The sequence below is a fragment of the Microtus oregoni genome, unplaced genomic scaffold, assembly GCF_018167655.1.
Source record: "Microtus oregoni isolate MIOR12 unplaced genomic scaffold, Mior012 000022F_ref0000154, whole genome shotgun sequence".
In the NCBI taxonomy this organism is placed as follows: Eukaryota; Metazoa; Chordata; class Mammalia; order Rodentia; family Cricetidae; genus Microtus; species Microtus oregoni.
In genome coordinates this window covers 12,852,596-12,873,410 of record NW_024543081.1, presented here as the reverse complement: position 1 = coordinate 12,873,410, position 20,815 = coordinate 12,852,596, and the positions used below count along the sequence as shown (strand labels likewise).

Here is a 20,815-nt window from a genome sequence, read left to right as displayed (position 1 = left end):
TATTGATTAATTCTGCTGCCAGCTGATGGATGCCGAGCCTGTGCCAGGCGCAGGCCCTCGGCTGATTTACATAATTAAAAACCATCAGTAACAGAGCCAGGCTTCACCCACCAACCGAGTGCTCTAGCACAATGACAGGCTGAGCCCCCACCCCCGCACCCCTCTCTCTGCACCCCTAGGCCTCCTGGTCACACCAAGTCCCCAGCCTTCCAGCCACAGCCCAGCCCTAATGGAGAGAGGTGGCACTCAGGGCTCCGGCATGGAGATCGTTAGTCTATGGTTCCGTGGCTCTCTGACAGAGAGACCCGGAGTATCAGATTCAGCGGCGATCCTCCCAGGATGTGATTTTTCAAGAGTCTATTACTCTGTGACAAAGAGGAGACACGTTTGCTTTTAGCTGCTGCCGAGCTCCGGGCTCCGGCAAGGCGGGGCTGCAATCCTGGGCGCAGCTTTCTGCAGCTACTGGGGACGCCAGCCACTGCTGCCACATAGGGGACATTTGTCTTTCACAGGGCTGGGGAGGCGACGGTGGGACTCCTCAGAGACACCCTGGGACTTGGAGAGACCTCAGATCCTGTGCCTGTGTGATGTCAACCCCCACCCCCACCCCAGGTCTCCTTCAGTGACCTTGGAGAAGGGTCTGGAATTTAGAGACACAACTTGGGGTCCTGAGTGTGGATTCTTCTGCTTCCCAGGTGTGTGTTCTGGGGGAAGCTGCTCAGCCTCTCTGGGCTATAAGGGAGAGGCTGTTGTAAGGATTCAGTGCTAATCACGGAAAGGGCTCAGTGTGCAGTCATTCCCTGGGAACCCCTAATGAATGGCGGCTGTTACTAAGTGGCAGGGAGACTTTGTGGGGGGACCCCATTTGTTCGCTGTGCTGTAAACCAGTCACTAAAAGGACAGGCTTTGCAGAAGAGGGCTTATTCATGAACTGACCAAACTGAAGGAGGTGGGAGGCTCAGATCATCTCCTGAGGGTCAAGTTTTGGGGTGTTTAGGGGGTAGATGGTGGTGTATGTGAGAAGCCACTGGAGTAGGAGGAAATGACATAATGTCAGGTCTGTGCCTGCAGACTTAAACTTCCTGTCTCTCTTCCGAAGCTGCATATTCAGAAATCGGTGAAGTTGTCTTGCTCTGAGGGTGGAGTCTTGGGTCTTCTGACGCTAAAAGGTCACCTGTGGGGACACTTGACTAAGGGAAGAGCCAGTGATTTCACCTGGTTTCCTCCCTGCCAGGCCTGAAGCAACTTATGTCCCTGTCTCACTGTGACCCACATGTCTGAGGTGCTGTCCACAGCCAGGCAACTTTCCAACTGCAGCAAGGGAGCTGGGGGTCGGCTCCAGCACTTCTGTCTTTCTGGGGAAAGCTGGTCAGACATATAGGCATGAGCACAAGGAAGCTGGACTTCCTGTCTCCTCTGGGTCTGTGCCTGACTTGGTGCAGAGCAGGGAATGTTAGTTGGATGAAGGAATGTCTCTTTTTCCTTTCAGAGCCCATCCCAGCCAGTCAGGTAGGGGCCTAGAACTCACAAACTTCTTCCTATGGGCTCCTAATTCTTGCTCTTTACCCCACCTCTGACCGCCTGTCCCCCTCTTCCTCTCCACTTCTGCTGCCCAAACCATACTCCTTGGCAGGAATTTCTGGCCCTTCCAGTTGTTTCACCCTCTCCAGTTTTCTGGGGGTCATAGCTACCTGACCCCATATTTACCATTGAGGCCTCAATTGTGAACTCACAGCCCCATCCCATGGGACTTTAGCAAGCAATGTCATGAGTCTGTGTTGGTGTTAAAGTTGCCTTGGACCTTCAGTACTCAGTCTGAGAATTCTAGGACCAAAACCTCCATAGTAGTGTATTTACAACCTGTGACATCTCCAACTGCCCGAAAACACAGAGACTCCCCACATGAGCCTCCAACCTGGGGTCAACTGCCCGAAAACACAGGGGTCCCACATAAGCTTCCAAGGAAGAGATTTGCATAGAAAAAAATCCAAAACAAAACAAAATGAGGTAAAATAAATTGACATTATCTGGGGGAACAGTAGCAATCTTCTCACCAGTGAGATAGGGACAGGAGGATCAGAAGTTCAAGGCCATTCTCAGCAACATAGTGATTTCAAGACCAGCCTGGTATACGAGAAGCTGTTTGTCTGAAACAAACAAACAAAAACCGAAAACCCTCAAGTTGAATGTTTAAGATGAATCACAGACTAAGATGGTGTGGGTGCTGAGAAGACAACTTGGCATTCCCTAAAGACATTGAGCACTGACCTAGGTTCAGTTCCCAGCACTCACTGGTGGCTCACAGCCATCTGTACCTCCAGTTCCAGGGTATGATCTGATGCCCTCTTCTGACCTCTGCAGGCACCAGGCATGCACATGGTACACACTCATACTCATACACGTAAAGTAAAAGATAAATTAGAAAATAAGAGAAGCTGAATGTAGAGGGCTGGTGAGGTGGCTCAGCAGGCAAAGGCACTTACTGCCAAGCATGAAGACCCGAGTTTGATCCCTGGGACTCACGTGGTGGAAGGAGAGAACTGACTCCTATCTATGCACCATGGCGTGCATATCTGTGCATATGTGCACACACTCACACACACCTCGAGAGGACCTGAACAGAGCTCTACAGAGTCCAGCCTCAGTCACAACAGCCAAATCCAGGAGGAAAGCAAGCAGCTACACAGTTGTCACCCTCGAGGAAGAGAGAGATGCTAACGTGTGCAATCCTGGTGAACCTTAAACACGTTGAACGAGAGGACCCACAGGAGGACAAATGTGCATTTCCACTCACAGAAGGTCCCCAGGAAGGTCAAATTCACAAATGGAGAGAATTGCTGTGCCTGGGGGCTGAGAGATGGGACCTGGGGCTCTTATTTGGTGGGCATAGGCTTTACACAAAGCTGGGGGAATGACAGTGGAGACGGTAGCTGGTGGTGATGTGAGTGAGCCTCGTGACACCGTGCTGAAGACTTACAAATGACTAGACCAGTGGACTCCTGTTCACATTGTGCCATGGTTTCACGTGTGGCTCTGCAGGGGCCAGAGAGAGGTGCTTCAGTAATGCGTGTGCCGTACACGCTTGAGGACCCAAGTTTGGATCCTTGGCACCCCTGCTGTTTGGTGTGCTTGTCATCCCAGTCCTGAGAGGAGGAATAGGAATATTGCTGGGGCTCATTGACTGGGCAGTCTAGCTGAATGGGGGAGCCCCAGTTTCAGGGAGAGACCTTGCCTCAAAACACAAGGTGGGGAGTGACCAAAGAGTCTTTATGTGCACACAGATGTGAGTACACCTATAACCACACACACACAAAAAATTGTTTGTTTGTTTGTTTGGTTTTTGTTTTTTGGTTTTCCAAGACAGATTTTCTCTGTATAACTTTGTAGTATGTCCTGGAACTAGCTCTTGTAGACCAGGCTGACTTCAAACTCACAGAGATCCACCTGCCTCTGCCTCCTGAGTGCTGGGATTAAAGGTGTGCACCACCACTGCCCGGCACAAAATAGTTTTGTAGGACTCAAGATGGATGCTTCTTTTACATATGTGTATGTTACATGTACTCATATGGACACACATGTTCATGGGTGCACATGTGTGGAGGTCAGATGTCCTTAGCTGCTGTTCTTTAGGCGCCTTTTCTTCTTTTTAAAGCAGGGTCTCTTATTGACCTGGAACTACCAAATAGCATAGGCTGGCTGGTCACGGAACTCCAGAGATCTTCTGTTTCCATCACCCCAGGGCTGGATGGGGTGCTGACTGGACCCTGGTTCTCATACTTGTATGATAAGTACTTTACCCCCTGAACCAACTGCCAAGCCCTCAAAGGGGTGAATTTGTTTCTAATCGTTTTGTTTGCTGTTGCTGTTGTCTGCTGCCCACTAAGCTTCCTGGAGCCAGTGGGAGGCACATAGTAGGCCCTCTTTCCTTTACAGAATGATCTACAGGGTGTCAATGCTGAGATTTGAACTTGGGGACCGTGTGTCTCCTCATGCCAGATGCCTCTTTTTACCTCTTATAAGATTAAAACAATAAATGTATTTATGTAATTTTGCGCATATAAGTATTGTGTGTGTGTGTGTGCACATGCATGTGTGTATCTGGTCTCTGTGGAGGTGAAAAGAGGGATCCGAATCCCTGGAAATGGAGCTCTGGATGGCTGTGGGCCTGTGGGTACTGGGAACCAAACTTGGGTCTTCTCTATGAACAGCAAATACTCTTAACCACTGAGCCGTCTCTCCAGCTCCTCCCTTCACCTCTTATCTCACCAGGTCAAGGGGATGTCGCTGTGGCTGGGCACCTGCAGGTGCCTGCAAATAGTGTTTGGCATCCTAGGCTTTGGGGACTGGGATGGAATAGAAGGGATTTCTCAGGGTGGCCTCCTTCATTGTGTGCAGTGTTCCCAGGAGCTGGCACGTGGCAGGCCACGGGGAAGCCTCACTTGGGTTGCTTTCACAGTAGAGAGAATGCCTGCTTGTTGGCTGCGGTTGGCACTCAGCTGTGGTTTTTAATATGCTCGTCACTGTGTCATCGATTTCTCTCTCTGAGCAGTGGAGAAAAACATCAAGCAGCAGTTCAGAGCCGGCCTCGCGGGGATCAAGAAGTTTGCCCCATGGTCTGGTTTCATGACATCCTGGCATCGTTTTATGGAATGTGAGGATTATATCCTGGATCCAAGGAGACACGCAGATTGTTCAAGGTGCCGAGAGGACGGTGTGCCGAGGCGCACTGCTCCAAATCAAAGTGGCTTTCCATGGCTTTTCTGTGTCACAGAGAAGGGTTTCTTAAGCTGATCCTCCTCCGTGTCGAAAGGCACAAACGTTCGGCAGTCCTGTGGTGGTTCATTTGTTACGAGGCACCCCTGAAAGGCTAGGCTCTAGATGCAGCACCGTTCTGAGGTGGCCTTTGCGGGAACTGCTGCATCCTGAGGACTCAGTCTTTGTCTCCAGGCTGTACTCTAACATCTTTATAATTTGACAGCATTATTGGGGTGGTGGGAGGCAGAGGTGGAGCCTAGTTAGGGGAAGTAGGTCACTGGGGCGTGTCTTTGAAGGATGCACCTTGTCCCCGCCCTTTCCTCTTTTTTCTTCTGCCTTTTAGCTACCACAAGGCGAGGTGGCTTTCTCGTGCCTGCTCCTGTTGTTGCCACGGTGCAAGGTCATCCAGGGCTCGTGTGAAGATGGGAGCCAAGGTGAAAGGCTTGGGTGCCGAGGTGTGTTGCTCCTGCTGGAGGCTGTTTTCTCCACAGGACTAGAAAGAGCAGGTGGGATTGTGTGGTTGTACAACTGGCCACAACACTCGGCTGGAGGGGAGACCAGGAGATGATGGGGGAATGTTCTTCACCTGTATGGGCTTCTGACTTGGTAGAAAAGGAAAACCTGCGGCTGGGGAAACGGCTCTGTGGGTAGGAGTGCTCTCTGTGTGGGCGTGAGGGGCCTGAGTTCAGATGCCCAGCACCCACGTGAAAAGCTGGTATGGTGGCATATATCTGTCACTCAGCACTGTGGTGGGGGTGGAGGGTGGGAACAGGAGGATTGCTGGCTGTCAGCCTAGTGCCACATTCAGTGAGAGACCCTGCCTCAAGGGAATAAGGTGGAGAGTGGTAGAGGACCCCTGATGTCCTCCTCTGTCACACACACACACACACACACACACACACACTCACACATACATGCACACACACGGGCACACACACACAGTTTTGCCACTTGCATAACCTGCTCACTCCGGTGTGTCCCTGGAGTAGATTTCTGTGTCTGACTTTCCTACACATCAAGCCACTTGGATGTACACCTCTGGTTCGGTCTCTTTTCTGCCATCAATCACAGAGATTGTCAGTATTACATTTGAGACCATCATTCTATAGTTTCTGTAAAAGTCTCCTGTGGGACACCTGTTTTTTTTTTTTGAGGAAAGATAAAAATTCAAAGGTTATCAGACATATGACATAGGGGTCTAAACCAGCTTCAGATACCATGACTCTTCCTCAGTGGTTTAGGATTGCTTTCTATTCTGTGTTTTCTCTTTGCTTGTATAAAACCTGAAAAAACTAGGCTCAGGACATGCCTGTGATGCTGGGTACTCTATCCCTGGGCCTTAGCCCCAATCCCCCAATTTTAAAACCAAACTTCCTGTTGAGGAATGGGTCTCTGTCCCTTCCCTTTACTTCTGCCTACATAGCCAATAGAAAGCAGAAGAAGTACCAGGCATGGTGGCTTGCAACTGGAGCCTGACACAGGAGCCTGAGGCTGGAGAATTGCCATGAGTTAGAGGCTAGACTGGGCTACATGGGTCCCCCAAAAACAAAACAACCAAAACCATAGTGGAAGTGTCTTCTAAAGCCTCTGAAGCCAGGCTTCTTAGTCTGCTCTCCTCTGCCTCCTGTCAAAACCTCATTTCTCTCTCTGCCATCCTATCGGTAGGACATTGTCTGGCAAACCCACTAGTCAGCAGTGGGCACCTAATGCTATTGTGTGGCTGAGCCATCTTGGATGCCCAGCCCAACTAGCGGCTACTCCAGTAGACAGCCTGAGGTCACACATGAAAATCACCAAGTTAAACTCTTCAGAAGTCATGGAGACCCAAAATGGGGAAGTGGAATAAAATGGTTGGTTCTATCTATTATCTATCTATCTATCTATCTATCTATCTATCTATCTATCATCTATCTATGTGCTCACAGGCACACACACACAAAAGAAAGAGAAAATGACACTGTTTCTAATTTTTCATTTCAAGTTTGGAAAAATAAAGAAACAAGTGGATGAAATTCTAACGAGGCTTCTCCTCTCATATATAACTTCCAAACTGTGGGCGGACAGCAGGCTTGAGAGCCTTTGGGGAAGCCCGACCGCTGACCTCTTAACATCTTGAACCTCGGTGCTCAGAGCTTCCTGGCAAAGATATTAGAGCCATAAACTTGAAGGACGTTCAGTTTAATTGTAGGCAGCACCTTGAGCTGCTCTCGTGCTGCCTGCCGCCTGGGGCAGGATGAGAAACAGCTGCGTGAAAGTGGTAGCCACTGGGCATGGCGGCTGCAGCAACAGAGTGGGCCTGGGAATGGTGATGGAGGCCAATGGGGATGCGGGGTAGCAAGGCTTAGGACCACAGGAGTAGGCGGGTCCTAAGGCTGGGCGGGGAAGCATAGACAAGCCCTGTGCCTTGTGTAGAGTTCTCCAGCTCCCAGCCTGGAGGCCCCATGCTTGGGTGAGTGCTTAGCTATTGATGTCCTGCGTTCTTAATGCTGTGGACAGGGGATCCTATAGTTTCAGTTTCACTTGGCCTCACAGTCTGCAGGGGGGACAGGCTGGGAGGTGGTGCTGACTTAGAATAGTATTGCATGTGGGCACAGGGTGGCCAAGCTTGGACCTGGAAGCCTGCAGTGAGTTTGGGGAGTAATGACTTGTTGAGATCACTGTGTTGGGAAGTAGGAGCTTGGGGATTTGAACCCAGACTGGAGCACACTGGAGCCTGAGATCACAGACACTGGACTGTTGTCTCCCGTGGGGCCTCGCGGCTCCTGCACTGTGCCCCCTTCCTGCACTGTGCCCCCTTCCTCCAGCTCAGTTCTGCTTGCTGGTCCCTCCTTCCTCCAGTTTCCTTCCCAAGACCCTTGTGTCGGCTTTTGTCTCCTCTCCCAGCTAAGCTTGGCAAGATCTTCTGTGGCTTTCTAGTGCTCGGGTCAATCTCTACAGGGTCTTGCTCTCTAAGAAGTTTGGGCTCAGTCTTTATGAACACGCCATGACACACCGTGTCACCCTCCCAATCCTACTGGGGACTCACCTCACTTTCCCTGCCTCAAACGCTCCTCTGAAGCCAAGAACTAACTCTCTCCATGTCCAGTTTCCCTATCAAGTAGACGGAGGCCTCCCTTAGCCAGGTGATCAAGGTTGATAGCAATGAGGAACACTAGTCACCCACAGACCCATGTTGTGTGGCCATCATGACCCCCAGCTCTTCTCTGTCCTCTGCAATCCAGATAGATGATGAAGAAGGTTGATAAACACCGATGGAGGGACATTCCACGCATTACCTGGTCAGTCCTTCACAACTTCAAGGCCATAAAAAATAAGGTAGGACAAGAAACTGCCATAGGGCCCAGGAGACAGGGTGACTAAACACAGTGTGGTGTCTTGGGTCAGATCTGGAATGGAAAACAGGCACTGGGACAATGGGAGGTGTCAGAATAGTAGCGAATGGTTATCAGTGGTGTAGGAGTGGACATTTCGATGGATGGCAGGGACAGGCGTCCAGTCACTGACTAATTTGGTGGCAGCCACAGAGGCACATCTCTAGCTGGGGGGATGCTCAGCTACTCTGTCACCTACAGGGACCTTCAGACACGCAATTCTAGATGGAGGAAAGGCTGGAAAGCCAAGGCCCTGGGAAATGACTGGGTATGAGCAGGGCCAGGGATGAGACTCGGGTGAAGCATGAGGCCTTGGGCCACACTCTGGCTGTCAGCAAAAAGCCCTGTATGAATCATGCTGCCCCTCCCCCATATGACTTGGCAGAATCACTTAACATCGCAGATCCCCTTGAAAAAAGTGGGACCAATTCTGCAGTCCTCATAGGATGCTTATTGTTGTTCACAGAGACATTCATTCTTGCGGCGTGCTTGGCCCAGAGCCTGAAAGATAGGGGCTGCCTCCATTACTGGTGTTACTGGCTGAGGTGAAGTGTGGCCAGGCTGCAGGAGGTTCCCGGCACCAAGTACAGGAGTGGGTACTTTATTGCAAGGATTTACTAGGAGCCTGGGAAGGTTTTTTTTATTTATTTATTTATTTATTTATTTATTTATATAAATTATTGCATTTTATTTAATTGGACCGTGTGTGTATATGTGTGCTACAGTGTGTGGAGTGCGGAGGTCAGAGGTCAAATGTGGCAGTCGTCGGTCCTCTCCTACCACGTGAGCCCTGAGGATTGAACTCCAGTCATCGGGATTGGCTGCAAATGATTTTATTTGCTGAGCCATCTGGTCAGCCCGAGTTTGCGTGTTCTTCAGCAGAGAAAGAAGATGAAGAAATTAGTTGCTCAGCAGCTTTCAGGTCCCCGCAGCACCTGGAGCCGGTGCCAGCAGTGGGTCAGTGGTCACAAGCCTGGCCACAAAGCCAGTGACCTCCAGCTCCCTGGAGACCTTGGCCGCCCCAGTTCCTGACCAGAGAGAAAAGTGGGGAGTGCTTCCACTCCCAGCCTCCCTCCAGGCAGATAGATGGTCTAATAACACGGGCAGGCTGGACCTGTGACCTGGTTCGAAGAAGCTCATTCAGTGGCTGGACCTCCCATGGGACCCAGGACAGCAGCGTTGTAGAGCCCTGTGCACAGGGCTCAGGCATGGTGGCAAGTACCTGATACCAGGATGGACAGCCTTGGCTCTCAGGCAGCACAGAGCAGGCCAGTTCAGAGCCCAACTTCCTGTCCCCTCAGCCAGTTCTTCCTGGGAGGTCTTGAGGGAGAAGTGGGTTGCTATGGGGCCATGCAGACGTCCCTTCTGTGGGAGTGTTCAGGGGAGGGCTGATGGACAGTCTCAACCTACCATGTGCACCGTCAGGAGGCCTCTCACCAGGGTGCTCTTTCCCTCGGTCCCTCCTCTGTGTCTGGCTAGGGCACTGGCCTCTGTTGCGTTCGGACTCACTTGCATTCTGTATGCACCACCAAGGACACTCCTATGCCCTCCCTGTCCTGGGGCTTGTTGCGGGGAAGCAGCTTGGCAGCCTTGATATCTAGTAACTTCAGCCTCAATCCAGGCAAGCAGGGGGCCACCTACACCCCTATTGGGGTTCCCTCTGCAACAGTCTCTTTGGGTCAGATGGCTCGCTCCAGGAGACACCAGAATGTGGTGCTGGCCTCTGTCCTTAGTACCGTCCCTTGGGGCCATGTCCCTGACCTCCTTCACTCTTGCTAGTTCAATGATCATTCCTCCTGTCTGGTCAGCCCCAAGGCTGCTCTTGAACCAGAGAGCACAGATTCCCAGAATTCACCTCTTCTGTGATGGAGATCAGATGATGACTGGTTCAGCATCTGTATCTTCTTGCTATCGTCTTGCTCTCTTGGCACAGAACTTAGAACTTCCTTGGGTTCCCCCTGGTGTCAGCCTTCAGACCCACTGGCCTTGGGGCAGCCTGATGGGGCCTTTTTAGAACCCACACTCTGTATAAGGCCAGTGTGGCTCTAACTGTGGTGTCATCTAGGGATAGGTTACAAGAGCCATCCTGGCTTCTGCCGTTGTCTGGCTGTAGGAGAAGCAGTCACTGTGCCTGGAGGGTACACAGGTGGTCTTATAGGGACAAGGGGCTGAGCCCCCCACCCCTCAGCCTACACTTACTTGCCATCTACAGTCAGCATCATGAAATACGTCCCCAGTCTTGGCCTCAGAGGGCAGGGATGGCCTTGTGAGAACACTCCTCCCTCCTCCTCTGGACCCCAACACCTGAGTGGCAAGCTTGATTTTTGTTTTTCGCTGATTCGGCTATGGAGTTGGGAGGTGATTCATTACACAACACCAGATGATGGATATGGCAAACATGCAGGCTTTCCTGAAGGAAGTAGGGCAGAGAAGGTGGGGAGCGGGTAGGAGAGGGTGGGAATGGAGAGGGCCTTAACTTCCTGGGGGGCTCCCATCTTTATTCTCTTCCTCCTAGTGACTCTCCCCAGCCCACCCTCAAGGTCTCTCACCCTTCTTAGGACCCAGAAGCATTTGATACCTGATCCTGGTCTTCAATCTTGCTTCCTGGACCAGCTACAGTATCCAGGAAAACAAGACAGCTCTGATCTGAAGGCCCCTTGCTGAGAAGGCTTTCCTGTCCCCTGGACTCACCTCCTTCTGCTCTGTGACTCTTGCGGGAGGGCACCCATGTTGGGCACAGGGCAGGGTAGTCTCCTACGCTCACACGTGCTCCCTAGACTCCACCCTTCATGGTGGGTCCGTCTCCAGTGAGCGAAGCGTTCTGCCCCAGCACCGGAACAGAGGCCCGGCAGGACTGTGACACCTTCTGCTCTGTGTACACATATCTGTGATTTGAGAATCGCCTAACCTAATTTCTCAACCCAAAATGGCATGAAGACCAGTGACAGAAAAGTCATGTATGTCTAAAGGGTGTGTCTTGTGATGCAACTAAGTGCACCTGGCCATTGGCATTCCCGTGATTCCCTTCTCACTGTTTCCCAGGCCCCCAAAAGAAGACCTTCTGGGGGGAAATGGCCTCATGATATGGCTAAGCTAGTGGGGTCATTAGAATGTGAGCCACATTCAGTCAGCTCAGGAATGGAGGGCACTTTGCTGGTGGGCTGTGGGGACCACTCCTCAGCGTCTTGAGAAGACCCCAAGGTGGGTGGAGGTCTGGGATGTAAGACGGGGATCCAGGCAGCTGGAAGTGTCTACCGTGTTATCTCGGACATTGGGATTTTGGGATGATTCTCATACAGCTGTTCCTTCTGCCCACATATCACTCCACCTGTGAGCTATTAGCTTGGGGGAGGGGCGCCTTTATTCATATCCCATTAAGACTGCCCATGGCTGTGAGGAGGGAAGGAATGAGGGTGTTTTGGGAAGCGGGAGAGAGGCTGGATGCCTAAAAGACGAGCCCTTAATGGCCATTTTTATAGCCTGTTAAACACAGTGACATAAAAAAGAGTGTTGGGCTCCTGGAGAGAAGTGAATTGGGGAAGGGCCACGGACGATGATCATAACAGGGAAGGCCTCTCCAGCGGGCACGACAGGAGCGAATGACAGCATGGTGTGCTGTGTGCTGTCACTATGGCCTCCGGAACGTTCTGGGACCTGAAGAAGGGGGAAGTAGCAGAGTCAGCTCAGTAGAGGTTATCAGGGTTCCTGGGGGAGGTGGGCCTTGACAGTCTGGCAGGAGGCAGGGAGGAAGGCTTCTAGGGGGAGGGAAGTTCTCTCAGGCAAAGAAGAAGTCTGGAATGAGAGATTCCTGGCATGTTCTGGGAAGGGCTGACCTTGTGCTGCTGGCTTCTAGAGCATGTGCGGGTGTTGGGAGAGATGCTGAAGGGTTGCCAGGGCCAACTGCGAAGGACCAATGAGGATATCTTAGTTAGGGCTTCTATTGCTGGGATGAAACACCATGACCAAAAGAAAGTTGGGGAGGGAAGCGTTTATTATTTTGATCACATTTCAACAAAACAATCCAGCAGCAGCAGTAGCAGTGAGGGCAGGACGCTAGAGGCAGGAACTGAAGCAGAGGCCATGGAGGGGCTTACTGACTTGCTCCATATGGTTTGTTCAGCCTGCTTTCCAGAACCCTGATCACCAGCCCAGGGGTGGCCCCCGCCCACAATGGGCTGGGCCTGCCCCCAACAACCACTAAAGAAATTGCTAATGGATCTTATGGAGCACCTAGGCAGCTGATGCCACCCCCTGACCTTGCTGTGAGAAGTCAGTCCCACACCTGCCTGGGCTCCGGGCCACCTCTGGAGGGTGTAAACAGATAGGAGAAGGGGCCGTTACAGGAGACCAGGTGTAGAATGGAAAGGCCTGGCCTAGACCCGGGACATGCTGAGGTCCACCTTTGCCTCACCCCATCCCCATGTCCCAGTATTCAGGATCCTGGTGTGCACACACGCACTGAGCTAGGAGGTTGCTGTGTACCCAGATCTTCACTAACATGGTAGCCACAAGCCACACGTGGCCGTTTAAGCCTAGATCAATCAAAATAAAACAGATAAGTCTGCACTTGTAGAAGACCTGGTTTTAACCACACAATAGCCACATGAGGTTAGTGGCTCCTTAAATCATTCCCACGATGGCAGAAAGGTAGAGTGGAACAGTGCTGGTGTAGAGAAAGCCCAGTCAAGGGGCCAGCTGGTGTGGTCTGCAGTGACCCCCCCCCCCCCAGTCCAGGCCAACACCATCATCTGCTGTGTGGAGCAGCACCTGAGCTCAGCGAGGGAAACCGGCCACAGTTTCTCTGCTCTGCAGCGGCCGGTCTTCAAGGGGAACATGGGAATAATAAAAGCTCAAAACTACCGCTGAGTGAGTCTAGCTGGCTCTGCAGCCCCAGGAAAGAAGGGAGTGTCCAAGTTAAGGACCCATTGCCTTCAGGACTGGCCAGGACTTATCTGTTTCCTACAGGAGGAAACTGAGGCGGCGGGGGAGGGGTGGCGAGGCGGCAGGGGAGGGGTAGCTCTCACTCTGGGAAATTCAAACAGATGGAACCAGAAATGTTACTTTGCCGTTCGATGCCTGGTGCTCCCTGGTGCATTGCTCAGTCTCTTGGGCCAGAGCGGATTTAGTAGGCCTCTCCCAGTGCCCACCCCAGAGCACACGTGTTCTCGGCAGTTGCGCGTGAGATCCGCCAGAGGGCGCAGGGGCAGCTGTCTCTGTCAGAAGCCGGGCTGGTGTCGGGGACCGCTCTACTGGAGCTGGACCCAGCTTGGCGCCCAGTTCCCCGGTGGTGGGGGACCCTGACTGAGCTCTTCAGCTCCCTCTTCGGGGAAGGGATTTGGTTAGAGGGTGGAGGCAGCATAATGGCTTCCTTGGTATGCAAGGAGGGACCTGAGGATAGGTGGGTAGGAGTGTGCCTGTCAACCAAAGATACAGATTTGGAGACCCAGAGGTGAGACATCCAACAGTTTCTCTGTACCACAATAAACAGGTGCCCTGTATCTCAGCGCTTGCCTACCTTTCTGGTCCTATCCTATCCTGAGCCGCTTTCCTGTCCTCAGATGGCAAGAGGGACGTGTTTCTGAGAAGCAATTTTTTCTGCTCTAGTAATACCCAACTCCGTGGGTCCCTGCGTACTTAATACTCCAGGATGCTTTCCGCCTCTGCGACGTTTGCACGTGTTGTTCCCACAGCCTGGGATACCCTTCTCCATTTCTTCAGCTGAGCAACTCCTATCCATCAATCTCCATTCATCCACTCAGACTCAGCCCAGGCCTGCATGAGATGCCCTTGTTAGGAGTTCCAGCCGCCAAGATGAGCCGTTGTGCACCACCTGAGGACAGGCACTGGGAAATGCCGCCGGAAAAGTGATTGCGAAGCACAAAGCCTGGCGGCGGCGGTAGAACTCAACTGTCTGGGTTTGCCGGTCACAGCGGCTGGAGGAGGCTCCTGACACCAGCCCAGACTCCCCATCAGCTACTCATGTACCCAGTTCTGGGCGCAGAGCCCCATCCCCCTCAGCCGTGCAGGGAGACCCTTTGCAGGTGGTGTGTGTGTGTGTGTGTGTGCGTAGGAAGCACAGCTTGAAATGGGGCCAGGAAGGCTTTAGGAAGTTTCTTAGGGTAGCCGCAGAGTTCAGTATCCTCCAGGGAATATGGGTTAGGGCACACACACACACACACACACACACACACACACACACACAGAGAGAGAGAGAGAGAGAGAGAGAGAGAGAGAGAGAGAGAGAGAGAGAGAGAGAGTCAGTGCCCTGGTTGGAGGCAGAGAGAATTGAATTGGAGACTTTGCGAACTCGCTGGGTTACCTTGGGGCAAGCACTCTGCTGTCCGGCCTGCAAAATGGGAACGCAGAAGCCCCACCACAGGGCTCGCCAGCAGTTACGCACGAGACCCCAGATCAGGGCGCAGGCAGAAAGGGGTGCACCTGGGGGAGGAGGGTCAAGGATGGGATTGTCCTCTAATGGGCGCTGCACCCGGGGCAACTTTGCCTCCAGCTGTTGAATGAGCTGGCGGAGGCGGTGGTGGGGTGGACCGAGACACAGCCGGGTGCGAGGTGCCGAGGCGGGGCGGGGCCGGGGGGCGCGCTCGGCGGGTGCCCGGGGCTTGGCGGTCCGCGGTGCCTCCGCCTCACAGGGCGCCACAGCTGCAGCAGCGCCGGAGCCCAGCACGGCCCCCGCCCGGTGGCGTGTGTCTGGGAGCGCGCTTGTGGTCGTGGAAGCAGCCGGCGGAGGGGCTGGAGGGTCTGCAGCAGAAAGGCCTGTGAAGGGAGCCGGGGAGCCGGCTGAAGGGCCGGACCGACAGACAGACACAGTGATCTCCAGCCCCTGAGGCACCCCGCCCCGTGCCCGGGCCCTCTGCGGGCGGCAGCCCTGCGCGGCGGGAGGCGGGGGTGGCAGTGTCTGCGCGCACACGCACGTTCACAGACACACACGCCCGGGCCACGCCACAGACACACGACACGCACAGAGCCACGGCCGGCCGCTGCGCACACTCGCACCCGCGCTCACGCTCGCTCTCCGGCGCAGGCCCCGCAGCAGCCGCTGCCCGGAGGCGGTGGCATCCTGCTCGGATCCCAGCCGGGACTGGAGGTAAGTGAATTCCTCTAGATCCGAGAGCTGCCCAAGGCTGGCGGAGACCCCGGGAATTCGGGCTGAGCTGAGAGCGCCCTGGCCGCCAGCGGGGGTGGGGCTTGAAAAGGGACTCGGGAGGGGAGGATGAGCCAGGGAGAGTCACTCCGGGTTCCTCCTGGTCTGGGGATCCCTGTGAGACCCCCAGGGGACCACCCTGCATGAGGTGGTGGGGGTGAGGCTGGGCGGAGGCGTGGTGAGAGGGCAGGGAGGACCAGCGTCGAGGTGAGCATTTTCGGAGTGGTGGTGCAGAAGCTTGATGGAAGATGGTTTTGCTGGCCAGTGCCACACCGCACCTCTCTGGCCCCCATTTTGGCAAATCAGAGGCTCTGATCTCCCTTTCACTGAGTCCTGGCGGGTCAAGGAATTCATTTTCTCACTGGTAAGGGGGGGTTGACGGGGCGGCTAGGTGGCTGGCTCAGGGTGAGGGGGCCTGGGTGCGGCTTGTCCCCCTTCTCCTTGGGAGCACTATGAATTTAGTAGGTGGACCAGAGTTAGGTACATGGGGGGACCCTTGCAGGGGGCTGGATTTTTTCCTCAGAAGGGCTGGTGTGGGACAAGCCTGGAGGCACCAGCATAAACCGACATACTGCAGCTCTGACTGGGCCCCGCCACTGCCGGATGATGTGTGTGTGTGTGTTCGCGTGTTTGTGTGTGTGTATGTTCAGACTGCAACTGGCTAGGAGGGGGCAGAGGGTGGGTGTGTTGGCTGGTGGGGTGGTATATGCACGTGGGAAGGGGTGTGTATTGACTCAGGATAGACCCCCCCACCACACACACACACACACACACACACACACACAGTCTGTGGCCCAGCAGGGCCTCCTCAGAATGTTTGGAGAACTGGGATGTGTGTGTGTCTGCATGTCTCCCTGTGTGTGAATCTGCGCACTTGGGGAGACTGTATGGAGGATGTAGGCTGCCAGGCCTCGGTGTGTCAGGCATGACCAAGGAGAATGAGCCGGGAACATTGCTGGGAATCTCAGTCAGTTTTGGAGATATGTGGTACTAAGGGCACTTTCCAGGGCTCTGGACTCTTCCTGCCTTGCAGTTGCTGCAGAGGCACTGATCCCTTGTTGAGTTGTTGAGAGATACAGGTGTTGAACTGATTGTGTGTGTGTGTTTGGGTGTTTGAGTGCTCATGCATGTTTGTGTGCATGCGTGCTCTTGTGTCCGGCTGCGGATGTCACTGTCAGCAGGCCAGGCTGTGGGAGGAGAAGCTGGGGGGAAGGGGCAGCTGCTGGCGGTACCTGGAGGAATGTGGTGGAAGCTGCAGCCCTGGCTGTTGGCTTCAGTGAGGGAGGAGGGGCATCTCAACACCAGGAGCTGCACCGTGGGGGCTGGGCATGTTTGCATGTGTATGTGTTGCTTTGGCTCATGCTGTTTCTGTAGCCTGTGGACACCTGTGGGACATGTCATGTCTAGATCCACAGCAGGGCATGTGAGCTTGCACATGCCTGTACATGTTGTCTGGTATGTGGGTGAAAGCACACTGGGGGAACACACGGTCTCAGCTACCTATGGGCACTACTGTTATACATGGTGAATAGGGGGACCTCTGGACCAATATCCCTTCAGCAGGAAAAGAAGAGTAGGAAGACACTGGGGAGAAAGAAGTGTGTGTGATGTCAGTGAGAACCTTGGGCTGTGACATCAGCTTCTGGCTGGGTGACGTCACTGGGACAGCAGTGTGAGGGCTACCCTCATGGGCCTGGGCATTTGATATCACTGTGTATGTGGGACTGAGTGTAGTCCTGTCCCCTGGGAGGGGGAAGAAGAAAGGAAGGGGATGGAGCCTCAGAGGAAGCAGTCTCTCTCAAGGAGCCCCCATTTCCCGGTGATCTTCCTTTTCTTAAGACCCCTCCCAGCTCTCAGGAGGCAGAGGCAGGAGGATCTCCATGCCACTTGCTAGCCTCTGAGCCTCTCAGGTCTGTGTTGGCCTTGTCCCAGAAGCTCAGGCACTGTGGGCACCCATGTTTGCATTTGTCCATGTAGGTGCATGGGCATATGTTGAAGGTGCCTGGGGCCTTGGGTTCTAATCTCAGTTGGCCAGTTTTTGACTTTTGGGATTTGGGCAGTCTCTCCCCACTTCCCTGTCAGGTCTTTCACCTGTCACTTGTGGAGGAGGTTGGAGGTGAAGGATAGGGTCACAGGAACTACAGTGGGCCCTTTGGTGCCTGGCAGTGGGGTGGAGCTCAACCATGCCAACTCTATCTTCCATTTCCTAGACTAGTCCCCCTTCTCCCCCGACACCACCCACCCCCGGCAACTCCTGCTTGAACTTTGCAAAGAATTTTATTCTTTTCTTTCCCGGGGTCCTCGCTCCCTTCCCATAGATGGGTGGACTACTGGCTGCTGCTCACAGGGCTGTGCTTAGGCAAACTGAGGTCAATGAATTCTTTCCTCTGCAGGGTGGCTGCAGGGACACATCAGATCAGCAGGGAAGGGGACCTTTTGTGCCACAGGGGGTGAGGTGAGTCAGGGTGGCAGCTGGGTTGAAAGGTTACTGGCTATAGTGGAGGTTGCCTGTGGCTTTCACAGATTTGCAAAAAGACAGGCACACCCAGCTGCTGATCCTTCTCTGGTGGGGAGGGCCTAGGGTCTTTGATACCCTATGCTTTCTTCTCCACATGGCCTCTTTGTCACCCCAGTACTGTTCTAGAAGCAGATTGGAGTGCTAGGACCACCTCTGCCTGGTTGTGTGGCATTCTGTAAGTAGAAAGGACTGACTGCTTAACCTTAGGATTTGACAAGTGAGGTCGGGCCCTGCACATCACTTGCCTCTGCTAAGATTCTAGAGTCCAGGTCCTTCCCTTGCCCCAAACCTCTCCCTTCCCCCTGCGCTGTGCTAGCCAAGTCCACTGCTTCTAAGTTTGACACTCCGTACCCATCAGGCTGCTTGGGTGAGAACAGTTAAGAAGGCTAACACAGTTGTCTGCCTCCAGCTGTCCCAGCTGATCCCTGATCAAATTAACCTCCTCCTGGCTCAATGAACACCCAGGGCAGAGGCTCTGACACCGTTCCTGGGCATCATGTCTGGGCTTGGGATAACAGAGCTCCCTTTCCTTCAGCCCAGCCTTGCACAAAGTTCCTGGGGAAGCCCTCGAGGGGCCCTGAGGACTGGAGAGCCACCTAGGCAGGCCAGAGGAAGGGGTTGGCTTCAGAGAGCATTGACCAACACAGTGGTAATTCAGAGAAGTCTATCAGTGAAGGTCTCTCCAGCCCCTGCCTAGGCCCTGGTTTGAGATACAATCTATAACTCGTAGATATAATCTATGGCTCTTGTTTCATCCCACAGAATCCTTGTGTAGTAAGAGCAACTGTTATTCCTCATTTCACAGACAGAACACAGGGAGATTGCAGACCAGCTCAGGGCCACAAAGCAGTGGAATCCAGACTGGAACTTTACAGGTAGACTCTGAAACCAGGTTCTATTCATTGCTAAACACCTTTGCCAAGTGGGCCTGGGTCCTTTCATCTTGGCCTGTTACTAGCGCCCTCTCTGGGCCTTGTGGCACTCAGTTGTAAATGGGCACTGGGATCTGGCCGTATGGGAAGCAGTAGGTGGAGGGACCTTGTGTGATGGTTGTAGGGACAGTGGGGCCAGCCCCCAGGTCTCAACTCTTTCAACATTTCTTTCTCTATCTCCACCCCAGGCCTGTGTCATTCCTGAAGGCTGTTCTCTGATTCTGGCCTTCTATGATGTCTCCAGCATTGTGTTAGTGGGTACTTGGTGGTGTGTGTGTGTGTGTGTGTGTGTGTACATCCTGCCCTTTCCAGCCTGTACTTCTCATCCCCTGAACTGCACAGGAACCAGTTCAGGAAGTGGAGAAGGGTCTGGGAGTTACGTTCTACCCCCCAGGGTTATGTCGTGAGCTGGGAGAGGGTAAGGCACATCCTCCCTGTCACCCCCTCTCTCTAGGGGATGTGGGAAGTGACTCCCAAGGGTTGCTGGTCTGTCTGTTCTAAGCCAGCTCCAAGACTCAGACTTGACTCAGTTTCCCTCTTGACTGTTTTCTCTTTCCCACTACAGTCTTCGTGGGTACTTGGAGACACAGATGTGGGGCCCATTTGCCTGTCCTCTCTGCCCTTTTCACCACCTGGGAGGGATTTCACAGGCTTGCTTATTTGCTGTCTGTCTCCCACTGCCTGCCAAACTCCGTAGGTTCTCAGAAAACACTCATCAAACTCACATTGCTTTCATCTCTCTGAGGATGGTTGATGTTGTTCTCATTCAGACAGTGCACACATCTGTGCACTGTTCACCCAGGGAGAGCAGCAGGCCCCAGGGCTCAGACAAGCGCCTCTGGAGACGAGGTCTAAGCCTCTGGCACACAGTAGGTCTTGCTTGACAGGCAGTCTTCATTAGTGAGTCTTCTGATCAGGAAGGGCTGGAGCTGCAGGCTGGGGGAAGGTGTTGTGCAGTCCCTTGCTGGCTGGGGGAGGCTGGGTTGCCTTCTGTTCTGGGCAACATGGAACTCCCTTGAGCCAGCACCTGCTCTATGCCAGAGAGGCATGAGAGACTCTTTTGCTTGTTTAATTTTGGCTGCCGACGTCTGGTGGTGGAAGCTGGGGGCTCGGCCAGGTGGAGAGAGCAGTGTAGGCCAGGGCCATGGAGGCAGGGAAGCCGGGAGTCATGCATAATCCATGTGGTTTGGAGCATGCAGATCTCTCGGGCCTGTTAAAATGCAAGTTTTGAATGCTTGGTGTGAGTTCAGTTCACATGGGGTAGGGTGAGGGTTCAGGAACCTCACTTCAACACTTTCCTTGATGATCAACTCATTCATGTTTGTGGTTGGATGACAGTGAAGTGTATGGGGAGTATGTTACATGTTCCTTCGGGTTTCTGAGACTATTCCCACACTATGAGGAGGCAGAAAGGCTATCCTGGTCTTCCTGAGGGACCTGAACTAAGAGCAGAACCCTGCCACATGTGACGCAGGTGGATATGGACCGGCGATCTTTAGCGTGCTTTGGTTGCTATCCTACATGGATTCTGAGAGCCCCTTACACAGCCCCTAGATGCCACTTGGTAGCACTCCTTGGCACAGATGATCAAGAGGAGACAGTCTGCAGTCCCGATTAGAGGTGAGCACAGCTGGTAAGGCTAGGTCTCAGAGGCAAAGAGCTGGAGAGGAACTGCCCAGCACCTTGGACAGAGTACCAGTTCCTCCACGGAGCTGGGCCTGAGGCTGCGCATCGGAGGGTGCTGAGCCAGGAAGGCATCCCAGAGGAGGCACGTATTCTATGGGCCCGGGCTGGTCTCACGGGTCGCCGCCGCCCCAGACACATCCTGCGGCTTCTCGTCCCCGCCTGGCGTCGCCCGCCCCCGATTCGGCCGCCGCTTTCCGCCTTACTTCCCTGTGCTTAGAATTTGCAGCCGCAGCCGCTGACGCTCTCGCAGCCAATTTCACGGGCTCTGGGCTCGGTTCGGTGCGCAGGATGGATAGCAGCCGGCGGGGGCGGGTCGGAGTGGGGGTGGGGACACAGTGAGGCCCGCAAGGTGGTGGGGCAGGAGCGTGCCCTAGTCAGACTGGGATCCAATGCG

General features: G+C 53.8%; 1 protein-coding gene across 6 annotated transcripts in view; it reads left to right on the top strand.

Annotated features, from left to right (window-relative positions):
• The first annotated feature begins 14,697 nt into the window (after positions 1–14,697).
• The window catches only part of Elfn2 (extracellular leucine rich repeat and fibronectin type III domain containing 2), a 49,425-nt gene continuing 43,307 nt past the window's right edge, over positions 14,698–20,815 (top strand). For 3 of the 6 annotated variants that reach the window (XM_041671984.1, XM_041671979.1, XM_041671982.1), the window contains exon 1: positions 14,698–15,228. The gene's annotated coding sequence lies outside the window, so the exon portion shown is untranslated. Of the gene's footprint in view, positions 15,229–15,445; positions 15,650–20,815 lie in introns of those variants that run through there. The other 3 variants (XM_041671987.1, XM_041671978.1, XM_041671980.1) reach the window with 1 other exon arrangement.